Source organism: Pinus tabuliformis, chromosome 8 (assembly GCF_031772625.1).
Source record: "Pinus tabuliformis cultivar Carrire ecotype Pingquan chromosome 8, CPIR1, whole genome shotgun sequence".
NCBI lineage: Eukaryota > Viridiplantae > Streptophyta > Pinopsida > Pinales > Pinaceae > Pinus > Pinus tabuliformis.
In genome coordinates this window covers 1800383473-1800395756 of record NC_142294.1, presented here as the reverse complement: position 1 = coordinate 1800395756, position 12284 = coordinate 1800383473, and the positions used below count along the sequence as shown (strand labels likewise).

At 34.5% G+C, this 12284-nt stretch overlaps 1 pseudogene; it reads right to left on the bottom strand.

Annotated features, from left to right (window-relative positions):
• Nucleotides 1–2053: 2053 nt before the first annotated feature.
• On the bottom strand, nucleotides 2054–2793 carry LOC149243419 (photosystem I reaction center subunit XI, chloroplastic pseudogene; annotated as a pseudogene).
• Nucleotides 2794–12284: the final 9491 nt, after the last annotated feature.

Sequence of the window (12284 nt, the reverse complement as noted above, 5' to 3'; positions counted from 1 at the left end):
TTGGAGTACAGAGGACCCTTCCCTCTTCGTTTTTCTTGAGGAGCCACAATAGTTTGGAACTAGAGAATTAACTAGAAAAGGAGATGGATAACGAGTTAGAGTAAAAGAAGCGAGAGGAAATCCATTCATAAACATGATTCACTCACAATGGGAGGAGATCCAAACATCATTGACATGAAGAAAATTAATGACACAACCATCTGCCATGATAGTGGCAAAGTCCCGAGCCATCAGACAACATTCATTCAAATGTACCCATAGCTAACCAACAATATCACATGCCATTAGGATATGGAAAACTATTACAAACCGCATGCTAAGGGGAACATGTACCTCTATGTTTCTCTCTCAAATATTTTCCACATGCATACTATCCTTTCTAGTTGCCAGTTACCCTATATGGGAAAAGGTAAAAGTGTAGTTACACTTATTGAAGTACGTTTTTATTACATATTCACATTTTCACTTTTACATTTCATTACTTTTACTTAATGAAAAGTGGGTATTATTCACTTATAACACTCTTTTGCTAAGACATGTTATGATTTTTTACCACTCATTTCTTTAAGATTTTGCAATTGTGTAATATAAGATGAAAGGGAAGATGTTATTGAAAGTGAAAATGGAGATGTATATTTATTTGTTCTTGAAGAAAAGAATCACAATTTTTATACATTAGATAAATGAAATTGCAATTCTTATGTGTTCAAAGAATAATATTAAAAAAAAAGAAAAATACCTACGAATATAGAGGATATAAACTCTTAAAACGAATTATTCTAATTTTTATATGAATTTATTGTGTCACTTTTATGATGTCTTTATGTGAATTTAAAGGACTTGAAAGTAAATTTAAAAGTAAAAGTGTGTATTTCTTAAAAATGCACAACTTGACAATTTTGAATAGGAAAATGCTACAAATACATATACTCACTCTCTATTATACACTTTTTACCATATGATAAATTATTATGTAGATTTCCACGTTCACTATGCACAAATATACATATTTCATCTCCATTTCATCTTCATTTTCCTCTAGCATCCACCATATATTTATACATTTTCACCTCAACTCTTTCCTAAAACTTACCATCATTCACATCCACCTTTGCCTCACATCCACCATATATAGAAATAAAATGCCTCAGTCATGCAAGGATAAACCATCCACCATATATATACATCTTCACCCTCACTCATCCCTAAAACTCACCATCATTCACATTCACCTTTGCCTCACAACCATCATTTATAGAAATAAAATTCCGTTAGTCACACCAGGATAAAGGTATGTTTTTGTACATTGCTGACCTAGCGGAGACCCACCTATTACCAAAAGGTGAAAGTGAAGATGTATATTTTTCGTCACCCAACTTTTGCAAATAAAATTAAACTATATATTTATAAAAACTAAAAGTACACAATTGTATAAATTTACTTTCACCTACAAAAAAGAAGCACTAGATGGTGGAAAAATACATATCTTCACAATTAAAAATGCACACTTCTCCTCTACCTCACCCACCCCAAGAATTACAAATGCGTACTTCTCCTCAACCTCACCCACCATAAGAAATGATGGTAACGGTCTTCCTTGGTTTTCGAGCGGAAGGTGAAAGTGTGCAGGTACTATACATGTATAACAATTATACTCCAAAAATATTGTAAAAGTTAATTATTAAAACATAGAGAGATTGACATCAATAGTATTTGAAGAAAAATAATAAATTCTTTACTATTGATTGTAATTTGTATTTTGCTTACCATCAACGGGAATTTCAAGACCCAAGTGGCCAGAATCTAACACAACACAGAACGCCTATGCATCTCATGGAAATTCATAAATACCATTAACATGAATTTAAACCCAAGTGACTTCAATGCTTCATTCTGCAATCAAATTCTAAAGCGAAAGTGACTTCAATGCTTCGTTCTGCGATCAAATTCTAAAGCGAAACAAAATCCCTGAGCAGGTAATGGCAATTCATAAATTTACCAATTTTGTTGTGAAAGCTTATGAAAATTCAAACGACATTTACATCATAATATATCACTTGAAGAAGTAGGGGAGGTTCAAGACATAGAGAAGAATGTAAGCCCAAGCCACACTGGAGAGCCCTCCGAAGAAGAACCAGCCAGAGAATGAAGCCCAACCGTCGGCAGTCTAGAGCTTATCGCCCTCCTCCTCTTTCCCTGTCAAGGCAAGCGAGGGCGCCAAGGGAGGCTCCCCGGGCTTGACGAAGCGATTCCATACATGGGTAGGTAGGTAGACAGTATGATCATGAGACCAGCAGCTCCCAGCGACCCAGCTTCTCCTGCGTACTCAATGTTTCTCAGCGGCCCCACCTTCACGAACGGCCTAACGAGAAAGAAACCGTCGGCTAATCCCACCTCTATGTTGTGCAAGAGTGGGTTGATGACTGTGCAGTAAGCGGGCAGGTTGGAGAGATACCAGACGGTTAGGGGGCTCGATGTCACTGGGGTCTCTAGGCTACCAATGAACGGGTCATCGTTCAACAGCTCGATCACATGGAACGTTGTCTACAAACAATCGAAACAAACACAAACCTCTGCTAATAAGACAAATGTGAAAACAATCTTTAAACCCCTGCTAATAAAACAGAACAAGAACATGTAACCATCCACAGAAACGCGTACAATATACAAAAGAAAAACGAAAAATACACAAAAACCCCTTCATACGATCCAAAACGCGACAATCTCTTTCATGAAAACCTGCAAACTCCTAACATGAGTCAGACCAGTCAGCCTCCAACCTGGTTCAGCCATATATTTCACGGGGTCCAGGCCTAAGATTAGGTCCAACAGAACTTTGCTGAAATAGAAAATACTAAAGCTCAGTGAATTGGCCCCATTGTTATTAACCTTGTGGGCGTGGCTCAGGATTCTAAGGCGTGCATCGTATTCATCTGTGAGTAGAATGCGACCGCGTTAATCCATCAGCCTCTTCCTTAATTCATCAAGAAACGATTAAAGCACCAATCAGTCTTCTGATTACCTTTTGAACACTATTAGTTTTTTCTTAATTATTGACTATTAGTCCAATAGCTTAAAATTCTTCAATCTATATGATGTTGCAGATTGGTACACTATAGCAGTTTTGTTCTCAAAGGGAAAACACTATTAGTTTTGTCTTAATTATTGACTATTAGTCCAATAGCTTAAAATTCTTCAATCTATATGATGTTGCAGATTGGTACACTATAGCAGTTTTGTTCTCAAAGGGAAACAGGCTTAATTATGTTTACATTTAAACACTAAATGTTTTATTGAGTTATATTTATTTATTTATTTTTTCAATAACTTGTTTTAGTCATAAATGTAGATATACTCTTTTTGAATAAATTAGAAGAGTATTACATAACCATCCATATTTGACTAACAAATAAAACCATATATATATATATATATATATATCTTTCCACATATATACAACCCCCAAGTACCCACCCTTTCAAATGTGGAATTGTATAATTGTATACACAAGTACACTCAATTACTATGTGAGAGAGTGTGTTTTGAAGTACCACCAATCCCTGGAACAACACATTTATGAAGATGAATGCTCACAATTTCTTTGTTCAAAAAAGAGTGGTGGGTGGTAAAAGCACACATCCAACCTTGGGAAGATGGGAGGCTTATAGATTATAAGTCTACATATATACAAAAATTAACAACTCTAATTTCTTGGAAGGATGGGTGGAAGAGAGACATGCACACCTCCACTTCAAAGAAGGTGGGTGGTGGGGGCTTATATGTGTGTAGAAGCATGTGAAAATGATAAAAAAAACACTCATTCACAATGATGGAGGAGAAAATTGGCGGTTGGAATTTGAGTCTCAACGCGTATTAGAGGGAAGGGTGGGTGACATAGCTCCATCACCCCACCACTTACCCCTAAGGGTGTGGATGTGAGGATGGATCATGAAAATTTGCAAGTGTGCATATGTGTACTAAAGATTCAATAAAAAGGTGGGTTGTGTGTCACCCTCATCACCTACCTTCTCAATGATGGAGGAAAGGGTTGATGAAGGGAATTTAAGGTATATACACCCACCTCATGAATGTCCATATACACATTTACAAACCCCTACCAACCTCTCAAGTGGATAGTGGTGGTTAAAGGTATGTAATTTTCCAGAGGGTGGACGGTGACATTTGGAGTTAGCATATATGTTTTATCAATATATGCTTGCCTTCATCACAAATACGCATTGTGCATACCTCCAAACCCCAAGCTAAGGTTGTTCATGTGGATTTGGAAGTGCACATAGGTATACCTAACAAATGGGTGGTTGGGTGCATTCAACAGGTTTTAAAGGTCTATGCACCTCCTTCAGAAATGCTCATAAGCACAACTCGAACCCTTACCACTCACTAAGGTGGTTGGTGAGGAATTTATAGTGCACATTGGTATAGAAGGTTGATAAGGGGATTTGGATATGTGCTTGTGTGTATCCACACCTCCCTCGCAACCACACATATGCACCTTTCGAAAACTCCACTACCCATACACTTCAAGTGGAGGAAAGGATGGGGTGAGTTTTCACATACATATGCAAGCATTCACTCATTTGGAGGGTGGATTGCTAGGGAATCTATATACATACACCTATAAACCACTACCTCTTTTTACATGCAATGGTCTATCCATCCCCCCTAGGGTGGATTGCTGACAAGCAACATGTGCGTGGTGGGAGATCAAAATGTTTTTTTAATATAGGCATATTTAGGTATGACCTATGGTAAGGGGTTCAAAGTATGTAATGATGTTGAGTGGAGCACATATAAATAGTGAAAGTTTAAGATGTGTATCTTGTATATATAGACATCCCTACCTATAGCCCATGATGAAGGGTTAAAGGTGTGCATGGTTGTACATAACATACTAGGATGTGTTCTCAAATATCCAATCAAAACTAAATTGTGAGAAGAAATATAAAAAGAAAATGGTGCTTTAAAGATGTACAAACACAAATGCACACCTTAAACTCCACATCATCTACTCTCTCCAGGGCCAAAGTGTACAATATTCTCTCACATGAAAATATTTGATGTATAGATATATATATTTATATTTAGAATACTTATTATTTTCCCCTCTTAGAAATAAAAGTATATAATATAAGGCATAAATAATAAAGATATATAATGTATAGACCGATATGTATATTAATTATAAAAATACTTAACAACATATAAATGAGATTGATATAGAAAACATAAATATACCACATACATTACTATATACATTATAATATAATGACAATATACCATATAAAAGCTTATATATATCTTATTTCTTATTTAGTTTTAAAAATAATTTTTATTATCTTATATATATAAAAACCAAAAACATTTAAAAATTTTCATGTAGTAAATAGAAAATATATTTATGAAAAAATCCACAATACCTGATATAGAATGCACAAAGTTACATGTACCCATACTCATTAATAAGAATGGTTAATAATAGTGAAAACAAAAACGTTTGATGGGAAATATAATGAAAGTAATTTGAAATCACAATGGGGGAACAAAGTCTTATGACACGTACTATGAACAAGACAGTCAAGAAATTAATATAAGGCATAAATAATAAAGATATATAATGTATAGACCGATATGTATATTAATTATAAAAATACTTAACAACATATAAATAATAAATGAGATTAATAAATGAGATTGATATAGAAAACAGAAATATACCACATACATTATATTATAATGACAATATACCATATAAAAGCTTATATATATATCTTATTTCTTATTAATTTTTTTTTTTTATTATCTTATATATAAAAACCAGAAACATTTAAAAAATTGCATGTAGTAAATAAAAAATATATTTATAAAAAAATCCACAATACCTGATATAGAATGCACAAAGTTACATGTACCCATACTCATTAATAAGAATGGTTAATAATAGTGAAAACAAAAACGTTTGATGGGAAATATAATGAAAGTAATTTGAAATCACAATGTGGAACAAAGTCTTATGACACGTACTATGAACAAGACATTTGATAGGAGAGGACAATCTGCAAAATCAGTAAAGTCAGGAAATTTGATGCGAGAGGACCATCAGGCAATTGTACGATCAATATTAAGTAGGGAAGAATTTTTTTTCAATATGATAAATATAACATGCGCAAATAGTGTATTTTGAGGTCATCGACACAGAAAAAAGTTACAAAACATTGCCCCGTGTTCGGTGAGAGGGTCTGACATTTAGAACAAGATATAAATTCCAGCTTCATCTGCCATTATCAGCCCATGTGCTGCTCGTAATAGTTTCTTTGTCAATTTGAAGACTGCTCGTGACACTGACGGATATAAGCCAGTGTATAAGTATAGTAAATCGACTGCCATCGTTTATTTTGGGTAGCTGTTAATTTTGGAAATAAATTATGTATATTGAACGTTAACGATTTGAGTGAATGCTTCATCATTAATGAGGACTGATTGAAAACATTAATGGAAGTTTATCAAGATGGATGGCGAAAGAAAATGAATAGTAACTGCGATGCTCGAGTAGAAAGTGAAATCTACTGGAATTGAGTTCACACTTCAGAGATATCATAATTGCCTCTTCAATAATACTTCCTTCCCATTATATTGTTTTGGCATAACACTATCGGTCACATTTATTTCAACGTCCAATGAAACTGTGGCCGGCGAAACTGTGCCTTCGAAGAAAATGCATATTGCTCTTCGCACCCTAGATGCAGTCAAAAGAAACTGGAAATATGGTTGGTGGTACGGTACTTCAAGTTAAATTTGTCTAGGTGTTTGTTTCAGTTAAGTTTTTGAGAATTTATGGTTTTACTTTGGTATTTACGTTGGAATATAATTTATTTAAAAGCTAAAAAATTAAAGGTAACTTTGTCTCAATAATCATTGGAATGGTAAGCAATGACTGTCTTTGACACACCACCAAATCGCTCTTCTTGGTGTTTCATGATCCTAATTAGCTCCTTTTTCATGTAAATGATTCATTTGAATAAAAATTATAAGAAAATAAAACTGCTGGAAAATTCAGAAGGGTTTGCAAGTAACATCATGCTATTGTACAATCTGTGTCCACCCTCAGATGCTTTGATCCTGAACTACATGATGTTAATAACAAATACAGATTAGTTCTGTTCCCAATCTAAAATGTATCGAAAGTCCAGGAACAGTAAAGAAAGGGAAACTAGCTGTAACATGGACTCCCACAATATTATAAGGCTCACATGTACTCAGCTCACATGTACTCTTGTCCAAGAACATCGCGGAGGTAAGAGACCAAATAATTCAATTGAACCTTGAGACCCCATACAACATCTTACAGCTTTATTCCAGGCTCTAAAAAATTTGGTCATCGTAAACTTATTCCTCAAAAACGAAAGACAAGTCTACCTATTTTCGTAGTTATGGTTCTCAAGCAGATAGATATTGGCCAAGAGCCTAGGAAACCAAATATTCAACTAAACCTTTGAGACTGCAGAACCCAAAAAATTTTAATCTTAAACCCAACTATCAAAGATCTATCTCCTAGAAAACTAGTAAAGAGAGAACCCAGAAAACTTTGATCCTAAAGCCAACTATCAAACATCCATCTCTTAGAAAACTAGTAAAGACAGAAGAGGTTTTGGCTTTTAGTATCCTTCACACAGTCCATTAGATATTGGACAATAGGAGCATTGCATTAACAATTGACTCTGCAATAGGGAAAACCTGAAACCCACAAATTCTTAAGGATGGAAAAGTTTACTCTAAATATGGAAACTATTTTATGTACGTAAAAAAAATTGAAAATGTGGGATTAGTACAAGTTTTTCAACCTAAAAATTTACTTTATGAAGAGATAACTTGGCACATATTATTATACAAGGAATTAGCCTAATAGGTTATTTTGAATGTTTGACTATTACTAATAACAAACAAGAGGTAGTTAGGTCAAGTTCCTAAAATGGATGTCTTTGTGAATATTATGTGACTCAATGTCCCTACCAAGTTAGGTTGCCGAAACTAAAACTAGTCCATTTACAATTATACCATCTTTTAAATGAGAAGAAGTGTTGGGTGGGTTTCTTAGGACTCACATTTCATTAAAAAAAACAATCTATCCAAGGACCTAAAACAAACTATTTATAGCCAACAAGAGGAAGTTCTCGTGGGTTTCTTAGGACTCATTTCATCAAAGAAACAATCTATATAAGGACATAAAACAAACTATTTATAGCAAGGAACCACCATACACATTTCATTATTACAAGAGGCAAAGAAACAACAAAACATGGAAATCAAACTCAACCATATACATTTCATTATTGCAAGGAAAAAGGAACAACAAAAGATGGAAAGAGCATCTCAACACTCATTTCTAGGAATAACAACCACACTAACTTAAATTTTATCCAACTACAACTTTATTACAATATAATAGTATAACAAGCCATGCAACGACAAGGAAAGGATAAGAGATTTTATTATACTAATAACTATTTGACAACAGATAAACTACACACAATGCTTTTTTGTGCCACTTCCTTCCCAATAGGTTAAACTATAACCACTAGTAATATCTAGTCTCATGTATGGAACTAAGGCTATATGTTACTTGAAAAAACATGGCTCCACCATTGTAGCCTCAACAATGACAATGTAGGATACTAGCTTTCTTACAAGTATTCTCCGAGATCATATTTATTTTTGATCTTGGAGAAACACCTAAAACTATGTTTGATTAGCTAAGAGATTATCTTCCTTGATGCATGAAAACATGTTGACAACTGAGAATCTAGATGCACTTGGGAAGAGTGTATTTCCTCCCCCTTATAAACCACCGATAGGTAATTTGAGGTGACATTATTTTCCCTGAATAATAGTGATGATTCAACCCACATTCACAAATGGTAACCAGTAATATGTGTCCTAATTACTGTTGATAATTAAGTTATGATAGGTTTTGTTATGACAAGTTTCTCCACTTTTGCAAAAAAGGAACGAAACACAATTTATAGATATTTTAGGTTTAAGAGGTTGGCATTTGAGTTTACTTTTAATCCTTGTTGGTGTTTAATAGATATGCAATTAAGATGAATTTATGCTATTCTATAAGATATTTTTCACTTTGGTTCATGCAACATGAGACCCATTACAATTAGCCTAAAATTGACCCTTATAACACTAATGATAGTCAAAATATCTACAATAGCTACTAGTGGGTTTGGATTCACAACCTCCTAGAGTTTTAAGACTAAAGGAGGCCTAAGTGACCAAAAAAGCTACAATTGAAACCTACTTAAAAATAAGAACCTATACAATCATGGGACCATTAGCTCATTAAGGGACTCCCATGAATTTCCTTTTGTAAGAAGAAACTATATGGATCTTCTTAAAAAAAATTTGTCCTTTTAATTTCTTATAGTCTTTTTGGCAAAGATATTATATTACTAAAAGTATTTTCTAGCTTGTTCTCCTCCTTACCTGAATTACATTTCGACAACTGACATGTTGACCTATTGTAATAAGTCTAGAGGTGTAGATGCACCCTAGGATACAGGTCAAGATGTCCACTTTGGCCTGCTTATGATGCCTCCACCCTTGCTAAGTAACAAATTATCGGGATATGTGCACTAATACTAACCACAATGGAATCTACGTAGGACTGTGTAAGTGAAAAGATCCAGGCAAGTCTATAACCCCACCTAAGGAGATAGGTGAAAAGATGTGGGTTACAGGGGAATGAGGATGTTGTAGAATACTTCCATCAATCACTCTGTGAGCTAGATTTTTGGCCCTTGAAATAGGTGTGTCTATCGTAGTGGAAGCGTTAATTATATGTCTATTAGAAAGTGGACCCTCCTCTTCGGGAGAAAGGCACTCAAGGCAATGAGAACAACGTAAAGTAAACTCAACCATGGTGGTGGGAAAAGATGTATAAAAAAGCATAAAATAAATATCCTAAGGACACTAGACATGACCAAATGGTATACACCTAACATATCTAAGGAGAAAGGATGGAAACCAAGAGATTAAAGGGATCATCCCACAACTAGAGCTTTGTTAACCAAGGCCCAAGTCAACTGTGAAGATATGTTCCATATAGTTATGTCGGTCTCTTGCTTAACATCTCAATGCCTAGTGCAAGTACCCTTAATTATTTGTGGGCATCCTCTAGCGGATCCATTAGTACTGACCAATGCATGCCCTAATTATCGCTAGTGAGTTCCCCCATCATCACCTATGTAAGGTCCCTAAGATTATGGCCAGTATGGTTACCATGTACAACTACCCTACCTAAGGAAATAATCATCAGTTGAATCCACATGCAAAGGCATCTTATCTAGCGCAAAGCCTCCCTAAAGAGACCCCTCCCATAAGTACATGTAGACTATGCCACCAAAACCAAATCAAGTATGGTATATCACTCCACTACCCCTAATGTGACCTCGTTATTGACCCTTATGTTAGAAGGGCTTCCGAGGAAACATGTAACTGCAAATAGATTTCCACTCCCTACTTCAATATTTTATTGTTTGTTTTGGTAGCCTTGGAGAGATTACCTCACCAACCTATTCCAAGGCCTTTTAACCTAAGTTATTCTTGTTGTGCTACCATAGAAAAATAAGATGTTGAATAAATTTGATTAAACAATGATTTAATGGTTATTATTTAATGTTAAGGGTAAATGGTGTGAAATTTTTTATGATGTTATGAGTTATGTTCAAAGAAAGTTGTGTATAAAATGCTTATGCAAAGTTTTCCTTTCAATGAAACCTATTTATGGAAGGTTATATCTTTTCAAATGCAATATGAATTCAATCCTTACAACCCTCTTTTTTATCACTCTAACATGCAACACAAACAGAATCAAAGATGCAAGTAAACAAGAAAAGAAACCAAAGAAAATATTAATAAACACACACTCAAAACCAAAACCCTAATTTCAAGTAAGAAAGCATTTAAAGAAAGTATTAAATGACTAACTCACACTTACAATCAGATAGAAAGTTGAAGGGTTATAATATATTGGTGGCAGAGCGATCTCTAACCCCCAATGTCTTTATTGGGAATCAAACCCAAGAGGATTCAAAACCCTCACAAGGAAAACAAATTCACCTATCAAAGGTACATCTAACAAATTTTGATAGCAAAAGGGTAAAGGATAATAGATTTGAGGATAAACCACAACTAGGCACAAATGCATGCAAGAAAACTAGATAAATTTCAAGAAAAAACATGTCAAAACCCCTTGTTGAAGATTTCAACGTTTTGTCATAAAGGTAGCATAAAAATGAAAGGGCCGACAATGAAATGAGAGTGTTTTAACCCATATTTGAAGTTTTCAGGAAAGAGTGCTTCAAAATCTAGTTTTCCTATGACTTCTAACCACTATACAAAGCTGAGAAAGCTGAACAAAGGCTACTAAACTCTTAGACAAAGAGTACAAAAAGGGACTCACTTGGAGCTCCCAAGTGGAGTCACGTGTTCTATTAACAACGATTTCACCTACATTGATAGGGTGCTTGGCACCCATAAGCCTGTCTAAGGCTTGTCATAGAAAGTAGTGTTCTCAGTCTATCTACCCCATTCTAATGTACATGCAAATAAATAAAAAAAGAAGAATAGGAATTATGGTGCATCTTCTATTTAAAGGAAGATTCTAGTGTAGCTAGCTAGAGAAGTCCTTGAGGATCCTTACTCTTAATTTTCTTATGTTAATTCCCTGCACACATATAACAATCTATTGGGTCCATTTTCCTACAACACTCGTTAGCATTAGAATGAAAAACCAACATTCAATATATTAAATAATAGCAATAAATGCTTTGTTGGGGGAAAGAACCAAGTGATTGCATTATTTTATGGTGTTATATTTTTCACTCCTTTGCAATCCTCATTCCATGTTCTTCATATCACCATAACTCATTGTAAAGGCTCACAATGTCTATGGCTTATTTCAAGGAAGCCCACAAGTCTATATTCCGACAACACTTCATATAATAAAATTTTCTCCTCTTGTTCCATGGATGAAATTTATTTTATAGATAACTTATAAGAGCGATCAAATTGAATCTAAACATTTTGTTGATCGTATTATTTTATATGTTCCTTTCATCCTTATCCTCAAAAGTGATAAACTTTGACCCTGTTTTCACTTATCCATTCACACCATTGCTTGAGTTGTCTTTTGTAGTGTAAGTTGAGAGTTGGTGAGCCCTTCTGTTCACTCTGGCAAGTCATTTCAAGTGTTTTTACAC